This window comes from Euprymna scolopes, chromosome 7 (assembly GCF_053919585.1).
Source record: "Euprymna scolopes isolate OS-2025 chromosome 7, ASM5391958v1, whole genome shotgun sequence".
NCBI classification, from domain to species: Eukaryota; Metazoa; Mollusca; class Cephalopoda; order Sepiida; family Sepiolidae; genus Euprymna; species Euprymna scolopes.
Genome location: NC_136488.1, coordinates 146,571,349 through 146,599,153, shown reverse-complemented (window position 1 = coordinate 146,599,153; position 27,805 = coordinate 146,571,349). Strand labels below are relative to the sequence as shown.

At 34.6% G+C, this 27,805-nt stretch overlaps 1 protein-coding gene across 2 annotated transcripts in view; it reads left to right on the top strand.

Annotated features, from left to right (window-relative positions):
* Nucleotides 1-6,248: 6,248 nt before the first annotated feature.
* LOC145280034 (arrestin domain-containing protein 3-like) overlaps nt 6,249-27,805 on the top strand; it is a 141,355-nt gene continuing 119,798 nt past the window's right edge. The window contains exon 1 of one of the 2 annotated variants that reach the window (XM_080131695.1): nt 6,249-7,089. The gene's annotated coding sequence lies outside the window, so the exon portion shown is untranslated. The remainder of the gene's footprint in view (nt 7,090-27,805) is intronic. The other variant, XM_080131696.1, reaches the window with a different exon arrangement.

Below are 27,805 nucleotides of genomic sequence, written 5' to 3'. Positions count from 1 at the left end.
GTTTTTACCGCAAATTAGTCCCTAATTATGCATCCATAATTTTACCACTATCCGCATGGATGAGGTTGGATCCTGAAGCAAAGACCAAGCTTAATGAGGAAGAAACTAACGCCTTCAAAATAATAATAAGCAAATTATCGGAAATTATGGCGTTAGCTCATCCACAGTCTTCAGCTACAGAATACCACTTAGTTACGGATGCTAGTCAATATGCCGCTGATGCTGCATTACACCAGTTGATAGATAAGAAACCAGTACCTATAGGTTTCTTTTTCAAGAAATTTTCTCAAACCCAAGCCAAGTATTCCACGTTTGACAGAGACCTACTAGCAGCTTATTTTTCAGTGATACATTTCCGCCACCTCATAGAAGGTCGTCACATGACATTATTCACTGATCATAAGCCATTATGCGAAGCCTTTTATAGTCAGACACCAGCAAAGTCAGATCGACAACAGTGACACTTATCAGTGCTTGCCAAATATATTGCTGAGGTGGAGTACATTAAAGGAGCTGAGAATATAGTTGCAGACTGTATGTCTCAGTCTGCATTAGCTGTGGAGATAGATGCATGCAACTTGGCTGAAATTGCCCAGGCACAAAAAGTGATGATGAAATAAAGTCATACACTAATTTGAAAGAATACTGTGTGCCAAGCGAAGTCGGCTCAGTCCTATGCGATACTTCAACTAAGTACCCCAGACCATTTATCCCAAAAAAGCTTCGTCAAGCTATTTTCAACAGTTTACATAGCTTAGTACATCCTGGTACGGGACCATCTATAAAACTGGTCAAGTCCAGATACTTTTGGCCTAGTTTAGATAAAACGATTAAACAATTTTGCGCAGAATGTGTAGTGTGTCAACAATCAAAAGTTCACAGACACACAAAGTCTGCAGTCCAAGAATTTGAGTTACCATCTACACATTTCCAAACGGTACATATCGATATCGTTAGCCCCTTGCACTTAACGTGCAATGAATCCGACCCTTACCTGAGCCCTTACAAATATTTGCTTACTTGCATTGATTGTGCAACTCGTTGGATTGAACTACAGCCTATGACTGAGATAACTACACAGTCGGTACCAGAAGCGTTTATCAATGCATGGATATCTCGATTTGGAGTCCCACTGCATGTTGTAACTGACAGAAGTAGTCAGTTTGAGAGCGAATTGTTCCAGGAATTAGCCAAGGTAGTAGGTTTTTACTGATTGAGGACAACTTCGTATCACCCTAAAAGTAATGGGATGATCGAAAGAGCACACTGTACCCTTAAAGCGGCAATAATGGCTCGAAAAGAATCATGGATGAAAGCGATACTGGTGATTCTGCTGGGTATATGTAGCACCCCCTCATGAATCAGGCTTTTCCCCTTTTACGTCTGTTACTGGAGCTCAGATATTGATTCCTCAGCAGTTGATACACAAGCAGAGAGTAGGAGAAACTCCAGTTAATAACCAGTACATACGTAATTTGTGTGAATGGATGTCCCAAATTGATGTACTCAACAACGGAAAAGGATATATCCATGACAGTCCCAAAACATTTATACCGAAAGGTTTATCTTCCTGTGAAAAAGTATGGCTCAGAGTTGATCGAGTTATGAAACCATTAGAAGCACCGTATTCAGGTCCTTATAAAATTTTGATTCGATCAGATAAGCATTATCAGATCAATATGAAGAACGGTACTCATACACATGTATCAATAGATAGATTAGAGCCGTACATAGAACCAACTAGTACTAATAAAATTAGACCGACTGAGAAGGCACAGACAAATGACGGTATTACTAATGATAAACATATTAAGACAGATGATACCGACAAAGTTGAAGATAAAATTGCTGACACATATAAGTCTAGATCTGGTAGGAAAGTAACATGGAAAAAGAAAAATGAGTATTTTTATTTTTAAACAAATTTAGGTAATACGCATATTTAATAATTCTGTGGAGGGTACTTAACTCCGTTATTTGGAAGGGGACTCATGTAGTGAGCTACTACTATGATGCTGCTACGGTATGCTTCGCTTATTTCTCTCTCTTTCTCCATACTCTTCTACTTTTCCCTTCCTTTCTTCTCTCAACGTTACCAGAAGTTTCAGTCAATCGGAATAGAGGACTGTGTTGGAGGGAGATACAAAGAAGAAATCTGTCTCAGACATGCGGAAACGATAGAAGCATCAACATGCGACGGACCAGTTTCCCCTGGTTAAAGACTTTTATCAAAGAAATTTACCATCCTCTTTGTACCCTACATCTTGGAAACCTTTATAAAACATCATCAATTCTAAAGTCTCGTCGCACTTAATTATAACCAATGTTTTCTTTCCACAACCGTTCTTTTTCAGCAATCTTGTTCTCTCTCTAATGTCGGAGGTGCCCGAAAAGGGGGACCGACCGAAATGGTGACCCTTTTTCAAACGTTAAAATTTATGGTAACCGCCATAATTTCACACAATTGTATATTATGTATTTGGCAGTGTTCTTAGATAGGTTTTGTATCGGAATATCTTTGATAAATATCGATAATCAATAATCGGATAAATTTGATGAAAGAAAGAACAGGCGATTGTAAGTGAAACAGAAAGGCGTGACATATAAAATCAGCAGTAGACTCTTTGATATGACAGGGGCGCGTTCGAAATGAATGTTTATGTTTAAAGCACAGCTGAACCACGTTACTTGACTTTTACATTTTTAACATAAGTTCAAGCCGTCATCACCGCACAAACAGAAAGGCCAGGCATATAAAATCAACAGTAGGTTCTTTGATATGACAGAGGCGCGTCCGAAATGAATGTTTCTGTTTAAAGCACAATTAAATAACGATACTTGACTTTTGCATTTTAAACTTTAATTCAAGCATTTATATATAAAAATGATTTAATAAAATCAACAGTAGGTTCTCTACAGTGCAATGTAGACTACAATGTATTGTGGACTGTCACTGCAAGGAAGTATGTGAAGTTTCCTTCTGGTGCATCGCAATGAGTCCCTAACTAAAGCAGGCAATCAATCGATTTGATTGAAGGATGAATGATTTCACGGACAATAAAAATATGAGTGTTGGTCATCATTCAATCCGGAATGAAGTCGGGTCTTTCTGCTAGTATATATATACATATATATATATATATATATCAAGAGTGTGAGTTAATATTGAAACGTTGATTTAATTTGAATAAAATAAAATATGCATCAAATGCGCTTTAAAGCCAAATCACAACGTAATATTAGGAAAATAAATAAATCTTTGACTTGTTTTAAATTTATAATAAATATATTTCAGAGGTATACTCCATCTTCAGTATGTTGTTTTCAAACATACTTTTCTTTCGCCAACTTTAGAACATGGCAAGAAAGAAGAAAAAAAAAGAAGAAACAAAGCAACACACTGAAGATGGAGTATATCTCTGAAATATATTTGTTTATAAATGTCAAACAAGTAAAATATTTATTAATTTTATTCATTGCGGACTATTATCCTTATCTTTTCTTAGTTGTTTCACGACGTTTTGGCTAACTATTCCTCTGGCCTTCGTCAGGTGGTAACCGCGATGGATAGGAACTCTGAATCTCCAGACTGCATTGACTGCAATTACTGCCATCCGTAGTTGTTGTCGTCTCACCACATTTTGGCCAAGTAAGCCTCTGGACGGCTTTGGGTAGGATTGAAACCGCTATCTTCAGACAATTCTCACCTGGAACCGTAGAGATTCAACGTCTCTATCAACTGCGCTACAGGCCCCGAAGGCCAGAGGAATAGTTGGCTGAAACGTTGTAAAACAACTAAGAAAAGATGAGGATAATGTGTGTGTGTGTGTGTGTGTGTGTGTGTACACCAAGTCAAAGGTATTCAGGAGATAAGATCCATGAATTAAAACGAGCTTATTAAAAGTGCTCAATAATAAAAAAAAAAACGTATAATATTTTTATTTATATAGACAAATATTACATATATAGCTGGTTCTTAAATCTAGGTTTAAGAACCGGCGATTTTGAATAGCAGACAAGCTTTATTTCTGTCTCCTGAGGAGGTGCTTTTGGTTTTTCAATAAACCAATTGTTCCAAAACATTAGCATGTTTAGTGTAGCGACTTTTTTTTTTTTTTTTTTTTACACAGTGATCACCACTTATCAAGGCCCGGAAGCCACTCAGGGATAAGGGTTATTGCAAGTACATTACGTTAGTGTGGAGATTTGATGAAGTGTTTACCTAAGTATTACTATGTAATATTTGTCTATATAAGTAAAAATATTATATATATATATATATATATATATATATATATATATATATATATATATATATATACTAGCAAAAGTACCCGCCCTTGACTGGGTTCAAAAACAGCCTACAGAAAATGGACTCTGGTTTATGAAAGTATGATAGGTGATGAAAAGGAATGGTTGCAAAGAGATAGCTTCGAATTTGGGGGTATCAAAACCAAAGCAAAATATGATGAAAGTAAAAATAAAATAGATAAACTCCATAATTTATTATACCATATCTGTTCACACTGAAACACTTATCACAATATTCTGTGGATCTATATTAAAAAACCTTGTTAAACTTTGTGACATATTTCCATTCTATGGAGGTCAGGTGCGAATGAACACCCCATAATTTTATAATACCATGGAGACCAGGCGCGAACGCAGACCCCACAATTTTATTATACCATTCCTATTTAAGTTAAAACATACTTATCAAAGTATTATTATATACATCTATATCAAAAACACTTGTAAACTTTTTTTTTTAATTTTTACATTTTTTATTTCCATACCTTGTGGACCAGGTGCGTACGCAGACCCTACAATTTTAATGAATCATCATTATACCAGATCAAACATACCCTTTCCTGTGTTTCGATACATCTTCTATCATTATATGGGATTAGTTTTCTATAATAGTCAACCATATAGGAGCCTATTCGTGACCAGACACACACACACAGACGTTCAGCTTTATATATATATATATATATATATATATATATATATATATATATATATATATATATATATATATATATATATATATATATATTGTATTTTTTATTGTGAACTATACCGCAAGATTAGCAAGATTTGAAATCAAATCGGGTTGTTATCACTTGGATTGACAAGATAGAAAAGCTGACAGTATCAACTAACTTTTCAATCTGCTAATATTCTACTGGAAAAATCCATGACATCCATTTATTCTCCAAGAGAATTATTATCGCTGCAGACGCTGCACATACCAACAATAATAATGCCAACATTATTGCAACAAGCACGGCGCCTAATCATCACTGTCAAGAATATCATCTACATTTTGTGCGCATGAATTTTAATCTTTGACGTTTCTTTCCAAATTTTATAGTTGACAAGTGTCCGATCTCTTAGTTTGTGTTGACTGTTGATCTACCCACGAATATTGTCTTGGTTATTCAAATAACTTAGCTGACAAACAAAACAACAGCAAAACAAAATATGTCAATAAACAGAGATGGGGGTAGGCAGAAAGATCGATGAATTAAAAAAAATGTTCTTATTGTTTGTTTAATTTTTAGCACCGAGGATATCATCACACACTTCATTTAACTTTCAAGAAACACCAGGGTATTTGGTAGTAGTAGTAGTAGTAGTAGTAGTAGTAGTATTCAGATGTTATTTCTTTCTTTCTTTCGTTCTTTCTTTTTTCTTTACTACCATAATTGTGCAATGAAATAATGTATTATTATTTTCATCATTAGTAATTATTATTATTATTATTATTATTATTATTATTATTATTATTATTATTATTATTATTATTTAACTACTGCCATGACAACTACTGTTACTTCTTAGTATGTGATTACTACTAGTAGCTTTGTTTTCTTTCTTTCTTTCTTTCTTCTGCTTTTTCGTTCATCTTTCTTTCTTTCTTTCTTTATTTATTTATTTCTCTTGCTGTTTCGTTCTTCTTTCTTTCTTTCTTTCTTCTGCTGTTTCGTTTTTTCTTTTTTTTCTTTCTTCTACTATTTCGTCCTTTCTTTTGTTCTTTTTCTGCTGTTTCGTTCTTCTTTCTTTCTTTCTTTCTTCTGCTGTTTCGTTCTTCTTTCTTCTTCTGTTGTTGTTGTTGTTGTTGTTGTTCTTCTTCTTCTTCTTCTTCTTCTTCTTCTTCCGATTGTGTAGTATCTCAGACTCCGTTCGAAAAGAGATGACAATGATGATTGTGATGATGACGATGATGATGAGCAGGAGGAGGAGGAAGATGAGAAGGAGGAAGAGGAGAACTGTCATCGAATGAGGAACCTGTTTCAGTTTCTCTCTCCTATGAAAACCTTAAGGATGGAGTTTACCCAACGGGATAATAATATTGACATGAGGGACCTTTTAGCAGCCGTCTGCTCAAGTTTGGCCTGGTTCTACTAGTTAACGTCCTCTTAGTACCCACAGACCACAAACCCTTAGTCTTCCAGTTAGTCTCCTGGACGCATTATTTTATTTAAGAGATTGGAGAAAGGGATGTTTTAAAGTTTTTAGCCCGTGTGTAGTATCTAACCTTTCTTTTTGGTTTTTACTTGCTTATTTATTTATTTATTTATTTATTTATTTAGTACAGATTATTCATTTAGGCAGTAATCATTTTCTTTCTTTCTTTCTTTCTCTCTCTCTCTCTCTCTCTCTCTCTCTCTCTCTCTCTATCTCTCTCCCTTTCTTAACAATCATTACTTACATTTTATAATTTTAAAAAGAGAAATGTAACAGTTAAATAAAAAATAACAAAATAAAAGTATTAACAATTAATAGGATTAATTATTTAACTTTATAAAATACAAAAGAAAAAAACGCAAAGAAAATAAAGAGCTTTAAAATTGTTTTTATTTAATTTTATAAAGAAAATATTAATTTAATCCTATTTGTTAATGTTTTTTTTTTCTTTTAAAAAATATTTGTGTCTAAATTTAATTCATTTATTGATCGAGGATTATTTTCACATTCATTTGTTTTGTTCTTGGAAACAAGAAGCTTTGATAATTGGACATAAAACGATTGGAACCTCTTAATTATCTGCAAAATCCAAATCTAACAAGCGGACAAATAAAGGTAAGTATTTTTTTTTTTCGCTCATTCATGACAGCTCCCCCCCACCCTTCTTTTTCATTCTTAGAAAATAGGGTGGCGAAAGTGCAAATAGAAATAGAACCGTTTTTATTTTATTTTTTTTAACACAAAAATTAGATTACAACCTCATAGATTTTTGTCTCATTTTTTTCTGTGAAAAAAGAAAAGAAAAAAGGAAACGCATTTCGTTTGTGTCAAAATCCAGAGAAATTAATTTCTTCATTTTTTAAAAATACATATATATATATATATATATATATATATATATATATATATATATATATATATATATATATATATATATATATATATATATATATATATATATATATATATATATATATATTGATTTCTTTTCTTTATTTCCTTATTCTCATTAAATAAATAAATCTATCTTCAAACTTGAGTAACAGCTTTTTTCTTCGCGGCAGCATAATAAAAAAAAAAATGACAACAGATGGATTTTCTCCGTTTTTATTCGGCCGTTTTTTTTTTCCGAGAGAAAGAGTATGATCACGTGATCAAAGTGAAACACGCCCCCGCCACCCCTTCCCCTTTTAATGTTGATTTCATTCTAAAAACATTAAAGAAAATTTAAAAAATAATAATAAATAAATAAATAAAAAGCTATCATGAAACGAGAATGGCTAACGAACTAGGTTATTTACTCGCTTCCAACTGCAACAAGGTTAGACAATACATGAACTCAGTCTAACGTGTGTTTAGGGTGGGTGAGACCAGCAATCAGCATCCTCAAATAGGAACCGCTCTGGACGGGTGCAAAATTTGCTGTGACCGGACTAAATCTGTGTTGGACCATACATCATCCCAATCCAAGGATCGAGCTCTCAGCAAACCAAACTCCTGTGACACGATAGACCAAATAGCAACAGATTCTACACTTTGAATGATTTATTCGTAATTAGTAAACAAATGTTTACAAATTATGGTCATTTAAATATGAGGAACGTGTGGAGGGAGTGTCATTGGTCCAATGGTCATCCATCCTGTCTTTATCTTGCTTTCTGAACGAGATGCACTTGGACCCCTTCCTCCAAGAACTGTTCCGTATATTTTTTCACCAAGTGACTCTCACTTCGGCAGTTACCATAATACCACATTTATTTTATGGACTATCCTGTTTCAAATTTATATTGCATGGTGGTTTCGCCTGGTCTATTTTATGAAAGTCCATTTCTCCTTTCAACTCGTTTGTTATATTCTTTATCGTTCAACTGCATCCACCTCACTATCCTTTATCCTCAGGTTGCTTTTGATCTAGATAAGCAATTACTGGTGACTCCATTAGTAAAAACAAAAAACATGTTTTATCGTTATTTCCATGGCAGGTGCTCGGCTGAGCTCCAATCTCTACCCCCCCCTCGCAAATCTTTTACGAAAAACACCCGTCTAGCTGAAACCACTGTCAAAAATTTTCCCACTCTTTATCTGTGCCTAAATCAAAACGTAGATTCCATGAACAAAGCTTCTTTCTTAGAACTGCACGCCTGTGGAACTCTGTTCCGTCTGCTTGCTTCCCACCTGACTACAACCTGGATGTCTTCAAGTCCAACGTAAACAAATTCCTGATGAACCGCCCCCTTAAGTAAACATTTTTATTAAACCCCCACACTAACGTACTGTACATGCAATAACCCTTATCCCTGAGTGGCTTCCGGGCCTTGATAAGTGGTGATCACCTTGTAAAATAAAAAAAAAAACTCCTGAAAACAAAGAGTAATTTATTTTATTTTATTTTTTTCATAGATTTGTGCAGATTTCGCTTACCAAGCACAAGCAGCACCCCTATCATTGCAACAAAAAACTTAAACCTTACTTCTAACCTTAAGGTCGAGTGATAAGTTACCCCTTAAAACTACCAAACAAAGTTGGTTGTTAAATCAGAAAAACAGGCGACTCGAGGTCGGCAGCAAACAGTGTCAGTTAAAAAATTCTTACTATACTTAATTAATATATTCGCTTAAAATAATAAATAAACTGTTGTTGTTTCATTGTTTTGAATTTATTTTTAGTTTTATAAAAAGATATATTACTTATTGATTGGTTTCTTTTTTTTATTTTTTAGAAAGATAGAATATTTTTTTATCTGACACTATTTGCTGCGGACTTCGAGTCACCCGTTTTTCTGATTCACCAAGTTGATTATAATCTGATTTTTTATTCTAAGAAATTCAGTAAATCAAATTCACATAAACAAATTTGTTATTTTGTTTTTAATGTGAAGATTTTGCTATTGCTTTTAATGCTTTTTAATGCTTTTTTAATGCTTTTTTAATGCTCGAAATTTGTGAATAGAGCATTTACGACAAAAAAAAAAAGTGCCACCTACATCGTTTGGTTTAATTTCTTAAAATATGTTTAAAAATATTTTTTAGTGTGAGTAAAAAATATATTTACAATTTTGTAAAAATATTAGATCTAATCGTTTTGCAAAGTTGCATTTCAATGTTTCTCGTTGGAAAAGTAAACAAATCGGGTAATAGATATTTGAAGTGAGGTAGTTCATAGAGTAAACGTGGTATTTTGGTGATTGCTGAGATGTAAGTGATGGGCAAATGGTGAAAGGATGAACTGTTTTTTTTTTTTTTAGTTGTTTTTTGTTTTTGTTTTTTTTTGTTTTTTTTTTGGTTTTTTGCTGGGGATAGGATGTTCAACCTGATTTCAGACATCCACCTGCCATTTCAGACACTCCAACCGTGAGATAATCTTTTAAAGATTCTAACCGTCCCTCTAGGTGCAGTTGTTTGTATCTCTCTTGCACTTGGTTCATCGGATATATTTGTCAGGTAGTTTTTGAAATTCTTTTTCATGATTCCAGTGGCTCCTAGGGTTACCGGAACGATGGAGATCTTCCTAAGATTCCAGTTTCTTTTCATGTTGTGCATAAGACCTTGGTATTTCGTTATCATTTTTTCCCTCAGCTCTACTTAACCAAACATCATTAGGGACAATGACTTCATCTATGGTTGCTAGTTTCTCTCTCTTATCCCTATTTCAGATTCAGCCTTAGGAATTACATAGTCATCGTGGATGGTGTATGAATTTTTATAAATGTGTTTGGTTAAGCGTAGGATGAACAGAGGATGACCACACCCTTTTCTTCTTCTCCCCCATTTTTAATGACCTTGTGCCTAATTTGTAAAAAATGGTTCTATTTTTGCAAATGAATTTTTCAAAGTGTAGTATTTGTTTGGTCTTAGAAGGCCGTTTTTGCCGAGGCATTACACTCTTCTTTTGGTGGCGTTGAAGGGTTCATTTCTTTTCGGAGATTGATGGAGTTTATTTGCGTTTTGCTTGAGGCATCCTCAGCAATGGAAGAATGCTGACAAAACTGAGCTGGTTATTTTTGAAGTGCTTCCCTTTTGGGGGAGCTAGATTTCCCACTGTTAAGTAACTCTGTGTCTAGTCATGACCTTGTGGGGGGGGGGTAAAACAAATGTGGCCTTTTGGGCTAGGATCAAAAAGTGTAGTACCAAGCACCAACTGAAGGTCAAGATCAGATATGAAAGAAAAAGATGAAGGTCCTCAGAGTTTGAAAGATGGTGGATAAGAGTGGCAAGCTTGTATGTGAGGAGAGGAGTCAGATATGAGTACGCGTTCCTCGCCTAAGCATGGCGTATGTGGTTCCAGATCCTGTCGGACCTAAGCCCTTGGGGTAAGTTTTTAAGCTTCTCGACTCTCAGCTAGTAAAGTGAATGAGCCCCACCTTCTCCGGTAATAGAAAGCCTCCAAGATTCCCACACCCCACTTTTATTTCTTTTCGTCTTTTGCCTCTATCCTCAATATGCACTCATCTTGGAAGAACTATACACACTCCTCAATCCACTCCCGTCTTTTTCTTTTCTTCCACACTTAAGTCCCACTCCCTTTTAGAGACTGACTAAAAAACTGGGTGGTTTATTGTTTAGAAAAGGTTGGGAGGGCCTAACTAATCAATTTTTGTTGTATCTCGTTTATTCCCTATTCCTTCGCCAATGAAATGTTATTACTGCAAATAATTCAATAAAACTTTTTCAAATTTTGGTTTATCTTAAGTAGGACAGCCCCTGGGATGAATGTGGTATTGTGGTGACTGAGATATTTCTAGTTAAGAGTAGTAGAACTGCGAAACGTGTTCATAGATTACTGTTTTATATATATATATATATATATACATATATATATATATATATATATATATATATATATATATATATAATAAAATATGCATCAAGTGCGCTTGAAAGCCAAATCACAACGTAATATTAGGAAAATAAACAAATATTTTACTTGTTTGAAATTTATCACAAATATATTTCAGAGGTATACTCCATCTTCAGTGTGTTGTTTTGTTTCTTTTTTTTTCCTTTTCTTCTTCCTTGTCATGTTGTAAAGTTTGAGAAAGAAGTCTGTTTGTTTTGATGCATATTTTATTTTTTTAAATTAAACAACATTTCTATATGGACTCTCATTCTTGACGATATATATATATATATATATATATATATATATATATATATATATATATACGTTAAGGTATTGAAATGAATTAGATTATGGTTAGTGAATCTACTGGTTTAAAGTCTTATAAAACACTGGAAGAGAAATTTCTATAAGACAATCCCAGCCAAATAAAATTGCTCAATGTACTAGACAGAACAAATTAACTTAGATTTTATATGTTAAAATTTTATTTAAAAAGAATCCAAAATAAAAATTTATTTTTTGAACTAATTTAAACATTGTATTCTTTAGTTCAAACAGTAAATTTTAATTTTTAAAAGTGATTATTTTTAAATGAAATTTGAACATATAAACTCTAATTATGATATATATATATATATATATATATATATATATATATATATATATATATATATATATGTATATATATAACACAAATTATATATATATACAACACAAATTATATATATATATGTATATATATATATATATATATATATATATATAACTACATTTACTCACATAAAATTAATATACGAAAGTATAGATTTATGCGTAAACTTTAAGTATTTACTTCAAAAGTGCTCAATACGTAGGTAGAGCTAGTTAGTAATTTATAAAATATATATGGCGATTAAGCTACACTGAATATTTGGCGTTTCATCCACTCTAGGATTCCTCAGGCTTATGCGCATAAGCCTGAGGAATCCTAGAGTGGATGAAACGCCGAATATTCAGTGTAGCTTAATCGCCATATATATTTTATAAATTACTATATATATATATATATATATATATATATATATATATATATATATATATATATATATATATAATTAAATTTAAATGAATTTATATAATTAGAGATATTTTAAGTAGAGTGGCTTTAAATTAAATGTGGTTTTATGGTGACTACTAATGAATTTACTTACAAACATGATAGACATATCTTTTTGCTTAATTTGTTCAAAACTGTATAATCATATATGTTTTTTTTTATGGAAATCGCACCAGATTGCTCCAGCCACTTTATGTAAGGAGCTAACAAGGACGAATGATTATCGTAAAAACAGGCGGCCGGTACGACAATGAGTCAAACAAGTTTGAACAAAGGAAATATGGAATAGATCAGATAATTCTGAGGAACACATGTCATTAGAATACTTACAGAAACGACTGAGACTAGCAACTTTCTGTGTGTGTGTGTGTGTGTGTGTGTGTGTGTGTGTGTGTGTGTGTGTGTGTGTGTGTGTGTGAGAGAGAGAGAGAGAAAGAGAGAAAGAGAAAGAGATAGTAGAGAAAAAGAATAGGGCCAATCAAATTACAGATATGTTTCTGCATCTCATCGAGAATACTCAAATATTATGAAGATTCACCAACCCAGATACGACAACAATACTCCACACGTGATAGTAGATTTGCAGAAAGTGTTTGGAGCAATAGAGAGAACTGACTTTACGAAAACTAGAAGGAACAGTAAGTCTAATGAATGAACTCAAAGAAAGATTTGATGAGAATGAATATAGGCAAGTTTGGTAAGCAGAGACCATAGGTTAAAGCACTTCCATTCAGAATGTGCATTTTTGGATAAATAGATATCGCCCCATTAAAAACGAACCTTGTGTCTAAGTCAGCTCTTGTGGACAAGCAAGTAACGAAGTATTAAATTTTTATTTATGTTTTCGTTATGTTTTACATTTAACTGTCTTACTGATACTTTTTAGTTAGATGAAAGTTTGACTGCGAATTACGTTTTGGAATTTTCGAGATAGAGATTGATAATTTAAATCAGTTGGATTATTAGGTTGATGTAACCTTCGACCTTCTGTAACGTAGTTGTTACATGTCAACTCTCGGGACCCACACGTTGTATGCACACAGTTGCAAAGAAACAACAAGGAAAGAATTTAACTCACTTTTTTGTTAGTTGAAACAACAGACATTTATTTACAGGTACTTCAAGAATAACGCCCTTTTCTCTTGTTCAAAAATCTTCTCATACTCCAATGTGCTTAACAAGACTCTGCCATATCGAACACTTGGTACTCTGTCTTTGTCCGGCCATGTTTAGGACACATCTTTCCCTGTCGCTCTCGGGCCACATATGTAACATGTCTATTTCTGTCTTTTTGGGGCCACGTTTTTCTTTTTTTTTTATAATTTTTTCTTTCCTTCTTCCTTGCTGTGACGTCACTTTGCTCACAGCTCGGTCATTTGTATACATTGTCTGTTGCTGGTATTGATGCCATATGTGCTTCCAAACTCTGTTGCATTTCTTCAAGTGTGTCTTTTCAGATTTGAAAATCTAACAAACTTGGGCATTTTTATGTAAAACTCGAGAACTTATACAAAATTAAAAACAAAACCTTATATTCACAAGAGTTGTTCCAAAAGCAAAGTCTCCTACCTTTTTTAACTCAAAAAGTTAAAGAGCTATGAAGACGGGAGTGGTGCTATTGAAACAAGCGACCTTTTGTGCTCCAGAATTTATTTTTCTACATAGTCTCCATCATTCTCAATGCACTTTTGCCAGCAGTGAATGATGTCTGTGCATGGGCGTTTGAAGTCTGCTTTGTCATATGAGGGTCGTTCCAAAAGTAAAAACCTTCCATTTTTTTTATTTAAAAAGTTCAAGAGCTACAAGGACAGGAGTGGCACTACTAAAATGAGCGACCTTTTGTGCTCTAAAATTTATTTTTCTATATAGTCATCATCATTCTCAATGCACTTTTGCCAACAATGAACAATAGTTATGCCTAGGGGTCCGGAGCATGCTTTGTCATATGAGGGCCATTCCAAAAATAAAACCTCTTACTTTTTTTTAATTCAAAAGTTGAAGAGCTACGAACATGGAAGTGGTACTATTAAAGTAAGTGCCCTTTTGTGCACCGGAATTTATTTTTCTACTTTTTCTATTTTCTATATAATTATCACTATTCTCAATGCAGTTTAGCCAGGAATTCAATGACGTATCTCTGCTTCTGATGCATGTCCATGACAGGAGTTAGAGTCTTACACCATCAATATCTACAGCAGAGAGATAAAACTTTCAGGTCAGGTGAAAGCTGTTCAAAGCGACCAAATGTGCAAACATCAGCAGGCAAGGTTTTGGTTCCCATATTTTGGAATGTGTAATGTATTCTGTTCATTGATTTCTTTGAATAAAAGAATCGTCACTAACGAATATTATATAGCATTATTGGCTAGGTTGAAAGAAGAAAAAAAAATAACCACAACTGAAAAAGAAAAATTGTTCTAAGATAATGCACCATGTCAGAATTCAATCATAACGATAACAAAACTACATGACTTGCACATCGAATTGCTTTTGCATCCTCCCTATTTTTGAGATATGGTTTCCCATTGACTACTGACTGTTTCCAAACTCCAAAAGAATGCTACCTTGAAAGAAAATTGGCTCCAATGAAGAAGTGATATCCAAAACTAAGACATATTTGGAGGACAAAGATAAATCGTTCTACAAAAAGGCATAGTATTGTTGAGAAGTGCTGGAATCCATGTTTCACCCTAAAAAGTGATTATGTTGGTGAATAAGGTCGAATTTTGCCAAAGAGTTGTTTTATTAGTTAGGCCCTGAACTTATTGAGTGATGTGATAAGATGCACCTGAAGAAAGTTTGGAGGTTACATCAGTGGAAACGTAGCGAATTTAGCTACCAAGATGGAGAATAGCAGTTCGTATAATCCAAGTAAAACAAAGTTAAAGATTGTAATATCAATTGAACGACATGGGAACGACTTTATTTTGATTTGAATAGCGAAACAGAAAGTGAAAGTAAAGGTCGAATAACACAAGAATAAAGAAGAGTTGTACTTGGAAACTAATCAAAACAGAAACCGATTTAATGTCTCTCTCTCTCTCTCTCTCTCTCTCTCTCTCTCTCTCTCTCTCTCTATATATATATATATATATATATATATATATATATATATATATGCACACACACACACGGAAAGAGGGATAGATAGATAGAGAGAGATAGAGAGAGAGATAGAGAGAGAGAGAGAGAGAGAGAGAGAAAGAGATTAAATCGGTTTCTGTTTTGATTAGTTTCCAAGTACACACATAACTACTTCATTTACTCACATAAAATTAATATACAAAAGTATAGATTTATGCGTAAACTTTAAGTATTTACTTCAAAAGTACTCAATACGTAGGTAGAGCTAGTTAGTAATTTATAGAATATATATGGCGATTAAGCTACACTGAATATTCCGCGTTTCATCTACTCTAGGACTCTTCAGGCTTATGCACGAATTCTGTGCTTGTTTGTCGTTTTATATGCGCATATAAAAACAACAAACAACCACAAAATTCGCGCATAAGCCTGAAGAGTCCTAGAGTGGATGAAACGCGGAATATTCAGTGTAGCTTAATCGGCATATATATTTTATAAATTACTCTCTCTATATATATATATATCGCTCTTGCACTTGGTTCACTGTGTATATATTTTGAAATTCTTTTTCATGTATCCTGTTGCTCCTGTAATTACTGGAATGATGGAGACTTTTCTGATTCCAGTCTCTTCTTATGTCATACATGAGACCTTGCTATTTTCATTATATTTCTCTCTCAGTACCATTAGCAGCACTAACTTCTACTAAAGTCTTGTTATGGAAATAGATTTGCTTTCTCAATTCTCCTAAATACTTGAAATGGATTCACTCGGCAGTTTTTCACTCTCTTTGTGTATGCGCATGTATACATAGGCGTGTATGCATATGCATATTGACATCTACACTTAAGCAGGGAAACTAATCCAAGCAGACGTAGCGTTACCTCCCTTTGACCATTCCCTTTACCAAAACGGATATTACAATACACTAATACAGCAGTCATTAACACTGCTAAGTACACACTTTAAGCATAACAGGCAAAAATTAATTATTTATATACATTGAATAAAAAAAATATTAAAAAAGCTACAACAATTCCTAACAATACTTAACATCTAACACAACTTGTATTCTGGAAATTGATTTGAAAGCCAATCTGCGACACTAACTTCCGGAAATAAAGAAATAAATAAAAAATGAAACAGACAAATTAAAGCCTCACCAAACTGTTGTATACGTTTCTTTTTATTTTCTCCCCTGAAGAAGAGATACTACTCTCGAAAATTAGGGACATTATATTAATCTTGTACGACACATTATGTTGGGAAATAAACATAATTTAATTGAAAATTCCTTCTTATATTGCCATTATTCTTTTATATACTAAATTGTGTTCACAGTGTTTCCCACAAACCGCATTAATACAGCCTTCAAACACAACTGCTTTCACAGTAAAATCTTTATTTAGATGGATGAATAACCCATATAGAAATATGTCATAAAGTTGAAATACAAAATGTTCATTTCAACTTGCCACCATATTTCTATTACTTTTGCACATGTGTAAATTTATTGATAGCTTGAAGTAGTTTAATTTTAAATCTTTTTTAGCTAGCTGTCAATAGCTCCCAAGGTAGCGAATGCAATTGGAGTGCTAAATGTTTTGGTTTCGATTCTAGCTGACAGCACCCAAGTCATTTTCCTTTTTAACTTTTGAAATCAGTGCTGTATATTAGGCACAATATAATATTCAATAGAGAATTGGCTGTGTAATAATAGATACAAACTCTGCATGAATTAAAATGTATTCAAGTGTATCTTATGACTGGGTAAGGCCGCTCCCACTGCACTAATATATATATATATATATATATATATATATATATATATATATATATATATATATATATATATATATATATATATATATATATACAGGGTGACCCCAAAAAAACAAAAGCTAAATGGAGGCCATCTAGAACATATGCTGTAGAACGGAGAAAAAAAGGCCAAAGACCCTTGTGTTTTGATGTGATATTTTGAATATAATAAACTAGTTATGACCAAAGTTTCATTTCATTCGGACAAAACACTAAGAAATGGGGCCTAATTATAGTTGGGGCCCGTTTTTTGGAGGTCACACTATATATACAGTGATGATCATATTTATTGGCACGGTAAAATAAAAGTTAAATTTTGTCTAATAAATTCTAAAAAAGGGATTAAATTAAAGAAAATAACAAAGTATATTATGTATTTTTAACTGGCCTTTCCGATGCAGCAATCGGATTTTAGAAAAAATAAATAACAAAGGAACAACAAACATAATTGCAAAAAACCCTTGTTCAAAATCGCGGAAAATAGACACCTGCATGTATCACAACATATACACACATGCAGTGGAGGCAGATTCGAGATAATGCCCATCTTCCAAACTGACAACTACTTCTACTTACTAACATAAGAAAAAAACTTCATAGCAAAGTTCAACCCCGCCTTAAACATCTCTCAATAATTATACACATAAATAGGCAAAACACAAAATACACTTGCACGCATACACGAAACAAAAGAAACACAATAAAGCATGCGCACACTTTCACGGGTGCGCACATCCATATCCAGTATAATACCATTTCCCTAAACTAAACAAACAATTAGAAATTATACGTATGTATGTGTATGTGTATGCACACATATATGTGTGTATATATATGTGTGTATGTGTATGTATGCGTGTATGTGTGTGATTGTGTATACGTGTGTGTGTATATATATCATCTGTTATCTATCCTCCATCTTGTTTGTGTGTGTACGTGCACTTATGTTTGGGTGACTGAATACATGTATGCATATGTGCTTGGATTAGGAAAGAAAGAAAACTTCAACCAATATATATATGTACGGTAAAGGTGTATGAATATGTATGTGTGTGTGTGTGTGTGATTGTGGATGCGTATGTCCATATATATATGGGTGGGTGAATGTATACACATCTGTATATGTCTGTGTATATATATATATATGTATGCATGTATATGTGTGGGTAAATGTATTCGTGCGTGTATGTGTGTATATGGATGTATGCGTATGTGTGAGCTCCTGCATATGTCTCTATATATATCCATGTGTGTGTATGTATGTGCATGCCTGCATAGTTTGCGGATGTATGTGAGTGTGTATGTGCATACATGCTTGAATGATTAAGTACATGTATGCATGCATGTTTTGATTGGGAAAAAAAAAAATTTAACCAATATGTGTGTGATATGTTAGTGGGTGGATGTGTGTGAGTACGTGTGTGAGTGTGTAGGTGGGTATGTATATATGTATGCTCCCACATATATTTCTATGTATGTGCGTGTGTATATGCCTGCGTGCGTATGTGTGTGCATGTGTATATGTACATGTATGTATATGTATGTGTGTGTGATTGTGTGTGAGTGTGTGCTATACATGGGAAAAGAAAGTCATAAAAAAACCATAAAAACCTTCACCAAATGGACCAAAAGCCCCCTCTTTGAACTTAACTCTGACCGGACACTACCAACACTTACTGTTTGGGACAGAATGTCTGAGACCACATCACTCTGAAAAACACATTTAGTATCAGCAGTATAGCATTTCAAACTCCCATTTTAAAAAAAAAACCTTTTTATGAAAATATCTGAAGAGAGCGAACCTAAGCTTGAAATGCGTTATAAAAATATTTTTAAATAAAAATATGATAAAAGGCTAAAAAAAACACAATTGTTGATGGCTACACTCTTTTAAATATATATATATATATATATATATATATATATATATATATTGAAACGTTTGATAGTAAATTCCCTGCAACCTCTCTCCCACAGGAGAGATGCGAGCCTGTCTTTGTTTTATCGTTACTTCCATGACAGTTCCAATCTCTCGTCCCCCCTCGTCAATCTTTCACGATAAACACCCGTCTAACCGAAACCACTGTCAAAAATTTCCCCTCTCTCTTTATCTGTGCCAAAACCAAAACGTAGATTCCATGAACAAAGCTTCTTTTTTAGAAATGCATGCCTGTGAAACTCTCTTCCGTTTGCCTGTTTCCCACCTGACTACAACCTGGATGTCTTCAAGTCCAACATAAACAAATTCCTGATGAACTGCACCCTTAAGTAAGACATTTTATCAAATCTGCAATACTAACGATTACTATGATACTATCCCATTGATTACTGTACATGCAATAACCCTTATCCCCGAGTGGCTTCCGGGCCTTAATAAGTGGTGACTACCTTGTAAAAAAAAAAAAGAAAACAAAATAAAGACATGTTTTGTTGTTTCTATGATTCATCAGTGTGGTTAGAACTAATGAGATTCAAACCAGTGATTTACATTTGACACTCTTCAAACTGAGCCATGAAAACTGTATAAACCCATCATCCAGTGCCTGTTTTGTTATGTGTAGGTCAGTGAGATTCACCTTTTTGCTTATAACATTTGTTGAACATAAATCATGATTTTGTTGTTTTTTACCTAACTCTTTCCAAGTTCTCTCAGCCTGTCTTTCACATATGTATATGAGGCTGTCCACTTGGAGTGTGCACTTGAACTCTTTTTTTTCCTTCCAGTTCCGTAGCAGGTGAATCTCCTTATCCACTTTGGCCATTGTCCTGGTTGATAAAACGGTGTTGTCGACATGTTGCTGTTCATTTTGCTTTTCTTTTGTGCACATTCCGATTTTATTAATATCCCACTTCTGACACTTGGACTGGTGTTAGTAAACAAAGAACCAAGCTGTGTGTTGGTTTTTTGAATCAAGATGGCGATTGCTCTTTCATTCCAATCTCTTTAGAGTTATATACCAAACGGTAATGTTGTTATAAGGGGAGTAACTCTGCTTAGACTAGATAGATAGATTGATAGATATGAAGAGCATTTGTTTTGTTTTTTAACAAAGGAGTAACCACTTATCAAGGTCTGGAGGCCACTCAAGGATAAGGATTAATGAGTGTATGGTGGTCAAAGGGAACATGTAGTAATTGTTAGTAGTGGAAATTTGGTAAATTAGATTACTTAAGGGGATGGCTCATCAAGAATTTGTTTATGTTGGACTTGAAAACAACCAGATTGTAGAAAGCAGGAAATCGGAACAGAGTTCCATAGTAAGTAATGCTCCTGACCTACTTCTTATAGCAGTAGAGCAACAAAACTTGGCACAGTTATTAGTAGGCCTGTGACAACAGAATATTCTTTTCATTCTTTTGACTCTCGGGTATATATTCGACACAGACACACTTAATCAACCGAAAACAACATCCATCTACATAAAAACATATAAGATATTAACAGATATATACTCAAGAATCAAAACAATTAAAAGAATATGCTGTTGTCACAGCCCTAGTTATTAGCCATTCTCTAATGCAGCTTAAACATTCCCTCATTTCTTAAGGGGACGAGTTTACTGACTGTACCATAAGGCCCCCTAATTTTTGATGGAATGCCACTGTGTCTGTGCAGATACTGTAGTAGTTCCCATTTATAGTACTATTTTGGGAGGGAGTTGGGTTTTCCCCACATTAAAAACAGATCTTATGCAAGAAAATACCGACAATTTATTTCTTTTAAAACTTCTTTATGTCTCTGTCTCACTCTCTGTCAGTCTCCATTCATTATTCTTGGTCAACACACCCCTCTCTCTCTCTCCGAATACTCCCTCCCTCTGTTTCATTGAGATGACTCCGTGATAGTGTTGATGTGTTTATACAGTTACTGTAGTAGTTCCCATCCATAGTACCCTTTTTGGGGAGCTAGATTATCTCCACATTAAAAACAAATCTTATACAAGTAAAAATCAACAATTTTTTCTGTCTGTCTGTCTCTTCCCCCCCCCCTCTCTCTCTCTCTGTTTATTTATTTCATTATCCTTGATTAACATCTCTCTTTCTCTCTCTCTCCCTCTCTCTCTCCCTCTCTCTCTCTCTCTCTCTCTCTCTCTCTCTCTGAATTCTCCTCCCTCCGTTTTATTCATAAGCAAAGTTGGAAAACTCAGCTCTAACTCTTCCTTTTTCATTCATTCATTCTCTCTCTCTCTCTCTCTCTCTCTCTCTCTCTCTCTCTCTCTCTCTCTCTCTCTCTCTCTAAATTCTCCTCCCTCCGTTTTATTCATAAGCAAAGTTGGAAAACTCAGCTCTAACTCTCACTCTTCCTTTTTCATTAACTCTCTCTCTCTCTCTCTCTCTCTCTCTCTCTCTCTCTCTCTCTCTCTCTCTCTCTCTCTCTCTGGCCATAGATGATTGGTGAATTTGACCTAAATGAAAAGTTATTTTCAAACGTTCTCCACTCGGTATAAATAAAAGAGCAACATTTTTTTATCATAATAAATTTGACTATCCATCATTTGCTATCTGTTGCCCCTCAGCATATGACTGTTAATATATTCATGCAGCATAACAAGTTTGGGTTCATGCCAAATGTGATTATATAAAGTTTGTAAATGTTTCTTAATAGTTTGTAACTTCTAACCGAACACACATAGTAGCTTCCTTCAGTCTTGACAAACTATGGATACCCACTGTAAAGGTGCCTAAGCGTGGAATTTATGTGGCAAGAGTTGTGCAATCTCCAACCACACCTCTCCTGAGTCAGCATTGTTAAATACCAGCAGCAAGTGGGGGTTCAGGACAACTGGAAACAATGCCAAGATAAGCAGAGAGCACATACAGTGCCTAGAATTCTGAAATGGTCACTCATCTGATACTAGCTAGGCTCAATGTTGCTTACCTTCTGACAAGGTGATCTGAACACACGCACACAAAAAAAAAAATGTGCCTATAATAGATTATAAACATCCATCTTTTCAAGTTATTGCAATTTTGGATTTTTCCCAGATTCTTGTGAGCAGGCAATATCCGGTATTCCTCCTACTTTTTAAGAGGGAAAATGAATTTATTGGTCATTGCTAGAGGTTCCATCATTTGTGAGGAATTGCCGATGAAATGAAAACTAAATGTAAATGTTTCTGTTAGAATCACAGCTCATGTATCAAACACATATACCAAACATATCATAATTTGAACGAAATGCTACGATCAAAAGTATAGTGAACTCATTTGTTTACCGTTGAAAATTACGAAAGACAATGTACACTATAGAAAACAAAATATATTCAGTTTTTACTTTGTCTTTAAGGGAGGAGCATTGCTTACGAGAGGGGGGGGGCTAGATTTTTCATTTTGTGAGAGTCTTAAAGGACAGGACAGACAGCAGTGATTTCTTAATACTCTCTGATTACTTTTTGTGCGCAATCATAGGAAAACCATTCAGCAGTGCTCAGAACCATTGCACCACCAGAGTCGGTTTCTGACATCATCTTCGTTTTGCAAGTATTGTATTTAGTTCTTACTATACTTTTAAGATAAAAATATTAATTACAGGGGAGAAGGGCTAAATTCCACATTTTATGAGAGCACCACAAGAGAGTTTTGTAGAGTGGTTGGGGTGATGAGATGCATGTTGAAGATTGGAAATAACCATTTTTGAGTAGCATCTGTATTAATCTGACTTTGATGGCTTGAAATGAAGAAATCAATCATCTTTCTTGAACAGTTTCATTAACACAGGAACACAAGAATGTAAGGCAAGTTAGTTCAGCAAGCAGGTTTTAGCTACAGACAGAAAATTCGAGTTCCAGAGTTCTATCTCGACCTGCCAGGTCATGGCAATGGACGAGAAGAGGTTTTTAGTTCCAGGTCTCCGTGTCATCTGTCCAGGAATTGTTTATATTTTAGCGCCAAACTTATCCATCATTAGAATTATAACAGAGCATGGACGCATAAAGCAGCAGTAGTAACAGTTGTACGACAGCCAAATATGCAAATGACCGAACCCTGTGCAAGGTGACGTCACAGAATGGAAGAAGGAAAGAAAAAAGTTATAAAAAAAAACGTGGCCCAAGAGTGACAGGGAAAGACGTGTCCTAAGCATGACTCGACAATAATAGAGTGCCATGTGTTTGACACGTCAGAGTTTTGTTAACAAGAGACAAGGCATTATTTTGGAATCACCTGTAAATAAATGTCTGTTGTTTCAGCTGAAAAAAGGCCCTGTCGGTGGGGCATTAGAATACACCGACTGCCCCCCCCACCTGCAGAGGGTAAAAGTCCCTCAATGGGGGTCCTGGATATGACCTTAAACTATATCCAGTGGTGAGGTCCCAGCTTGTGAGCTTTGGGGAGTGTGGAGCCACCCTTTAATTACCATTGCTCCCAGGTCCGCTCTGACCCGGAGTGGTAGTACCTGTTAGGGTCCCATGGGTCGAATAGAAACCGACGTGAAAACAACAAATATACTCTATTAAAAAAGTTTTTCTTCAAAATCTTTGGATTCGGCATTAAATAACCCGAAAAGGGTTGATATGCCGTAAAACAAAAACAACCAACCAACCAATCAGCTGAAAAAAAAAAGAGTGAGTCGATTTCTTTACTTGTTTTTGCTTCTTTGCGACTGTCTGCATACAACGTGTGGGTCCTGAGTGTTGACATGTAACGACTACGTTGCACAGCTTGAAAGGCTAAGACAAAAAGTACAGTTAATATATTTATTTGCAACGGACAATTGTGAAAGACGAACACCGTAAAAAAACAATGAACATACTTAAATAAATTGAACAAAACAATAAAACGTATTTAGTTCTTACTCTGTCTTTAAGAGAGGAACATTGCTTCATCTTCTTTGATTTACTTTGTAAGGATTGTATTTTAATGTGTACTAGCGGAAGAGATAGAATTTGAAAATATGGAGACAGGCAGACAGACAGACAGACATAGTGCCGTTTATATATTAAACTAGCGGGGGGGGAGCTTTGCCCAGTTGTAAAATACGATTAAATATGATATTTTAATTTTTCCACATGTCATATATCAAATTTATAAAACTCACTATGTCTGTCTGTCTGTCTGTCTCTTCTGAAACAAAAAGTCGCAGACTGGTGCTAGGAGCCTCAAATGATTGGATTTTTTATGGACTGTTCTTTTAGCCAGTTAAAATGGTTTTTAAGGGGTCAAAAATGGGTCAAAATTGAAAAAAATCGTTATACATTTTGTACATTCATCTTAGTTTTTTTTTAATTTTTAATCAGTTCATATGCGTGTCACGTTGGTACAGTGGTAACGTCACCAACTTTTAATGCTACAGTTTTGCTTTCGGTTTCGATTCTAGCTGATGGCACCCAAATACTTTTTTATTATTATGTTTGAAATCACGACTCTATAATAATATATATGAAATTTCGATAAATTAAAATATCATATTCAAGCGTATTTTACAACCGGGCAAAGCCCCCCCCCTCTCCGCTAGTTAATTTAAAAAAAAAAAAGGAGTTTTTAATGATGTTTTCAGTATGTCTATTAAAAATATATATCTTAAAAAAATAATATGTATGAATTGAAACATATTATTGGGTTTATTTGAACTACTGTTCTCATCTTTGGTGTTATTTTCACGTTTTGATTTTGTAATTGGTAAAATTCAATTCTGGGGGTCGAAGGTTCAATCATCAGTGCGGGCAACATTCAAAATACAACTGCAAATTACTTAGGACTTCTACCTGGTCATGGCTGATAGAACAAGGGAATGCTACTCCCGTGGATTAAATAAAGGGTTCTGTTCTAAATTCCATGCAGATTCTTGAGTTCAACAGAAACATTCCTGAGTTCAAATAATATACATCTGAAGAAGGTCTCAGATATTGTATTTACAATATATGAAGTCCAATTATTTCTGTTGTTATATTGCATTCACCTTACACAGGTTGAACTGGTTTCCTCCAAGGGGGAAGTATTAAGGGAATATTAAATTCACAGGTGGTGTTCAGTTGCCTGTAATGTTTGATGCATTTTTGGTCAGGAAGCCAGTATCTTCAGACAGCCTGATCTGGTGGCACTAGATGCCCTAACAGGTATTACCAGTCTAGGCCAAAGTGAACCTGGGAGTAATGGTTACTAAGAGGCAACACCACATTCCTCACAGCCCCCAAATGAGGCCTCACCACTTTTTAAAGTCATACCCAGGACCAACAAAGTCAAAATTTCCTGCTACAAAGGTTTATACAGATCCAGCTTAGTTCTTAGGCTATAAATGATTTCCTTTTCTTGCCCTAATGTTCTTTGAAAATAAATGGTGTTTGTAAAATTCTCTCGAATTTCTCTCGAATTTATTTTAGGATTTTCGTTTCTTTCTTCCATTATTCAGCCTGTTTTTGTTTCATTCATTTGATCCTCTTTTGACAAGCTGGGATCTTCTGCAGTGCATCTGTTTAATTCCTCAGCAAATGATTGAGTTTTTTTTTTTTTCTTTCAACAATTTCTCATTAATTTTAAATCAAATGAAGATATTCTGAGAATGATGACAATTTATTTTTGGAATCAATATGAACCGAAATACCCGCAACGTCATTTTATTGAACCTAATGAAATAATGTTATTTGAAAATGGGAAATTAAACATTTTGGAAATGAAAAAAAAAAAATAAATAATAAATAAATAAATAAAATAAAAATGAATGAATGAGAAAAGCCACCTGATTGGCTGTTTATAAACGAGAAAACTTGTGGTGATGGTTGATTAACTTTTAATTAAATCTGTTTATGCTTGCAATGGCTTTTCATTGCTGACAACTTTGAGAATTGATCTTTGTACTTTTCTGTAGACTTTATTCTCCAACGGAAACTGAACTGCGGAATTTTGCATTATGAGTGAATAGAAGAAAATTAGTTTTGTTGACTTAAGTGATTAGAAGTTAGATAAGTTTATACTCGCTCAAATGTACTAAGATTGCTCCTGATGGTTGTGGAAGGTAGTGGTGATGCTAAGAATGATAACAATGATAGTTCGTTGTAGCTGTTAAGATGATGAGAACTAGTGCCATGAAAATTACTCTAACAGACTTTTAAGGTAAATTTGGAATTTTGTGTAATGAGCATGCGTGGAAGCATTCAAGTGTCAGTGTGTTAGTTGGGCCTACCTATAGTGAAAATGAGTTCATCCAAGGGCTATAAAAAGCCGCTGCCAGAGTCGTTCAGTGAGTAACTGCCAAGGTTGCTTTGGTAACGTGTTGTTTCGACGGAGTTGTTGGGAATATTGTTGGGTTGTTTTGATGGAGTTGTTTGAGATCGTGTTGGATTGTTTCAGTGGAGTTGTTTGAGAGCGTGTTGGGTCGTTTTGACAGAGTTGTTCGGGATTGTGTTGGATTGTTTCGATGGAGTTGTCTGGAATCATGTTGGGTCGTTTTGACAGAGTTGTTCAGGATCAAGTTACGTTGTTTCGATGGAGTTGTTTGGGATCCTGTTGGGTCGTTTTGACAGAGTTGTTCGGGATTGTGTTGGGTCGTTTCAACAGAGTTGTTTAGGATCATATTGATGAACTTCTCCAGGATTGTGTCAAGTCGTGTGGATGGGATTGTTTTGGACCATGCCGGATTCTGTGGGTGGAATTGTTTCAGATTGTGTCGGGTTGTATTGACAGAAGTGTTTGGTACTATGTCGGGTTGTATCAACGGTATTTTCCGTGTTGAGTAATATACATGGAAGCGTTCAGTTTACGTTTATTGTCCAGTTGACTTGATGGGTGTTTTAGTCGTACTACCACGTGTGATAACAATTTGTTTTGTCTCTCTTGAAGCCACATTTTGTTAGGAATATGCTTTCATTTAAATTAAATTGTCAGTTAATTTGAAAAGTCAGCAAAAGTTGAGGTTGTCGAGAAGTTTTTGTTACCTTTGCGATACCATTAGAGCACTGGGTGGAGCAGGTGTTAGTGCGCTTGCAAGAATTAGGTATGGATGGAGTAAGTTCAGAGAACCTCTACCATTACTAACCAGCAAAGTGTTACCACTCTCGGCCAAAAGAGAAGTCTATCAGACGTATGTATACAATGTAAGGATGTATGGAAATGAATCCTGGCCAGTGACGGTTGAGGAGATGCGTTGCATGATATAAAAATGATACAATGGAGGTTTAATGTAAGCCTTAAAGACAGACTTAGTTCTGATGAGCTTAAAGGAAGATTAAATTTGGATAGTATATATAGTATATCACACATGGTAGTATAGTGTAAAAAAGTAGACTTCGATGTTATGGCCACATTGAAAGAATAGATAAGAGCTGTTGAATTAGTAGATGTAGAACAGTTGAAGTAGCAGGTTCAGTTCACAGGAGAATGTCAAGGAAAACAGGGGATGAAGTAATAAAAATGGACCAAAGGGAAAGATAAATAAAGATTTGGAAATATATATGGCAATTAAGCTACATACTATTTTACGTGTTTCATCCTCACGAGGATTCATCAGGCTATTTCATGTAACCGATGTACTGCATGTTATTTTTTTATATAGGTCCA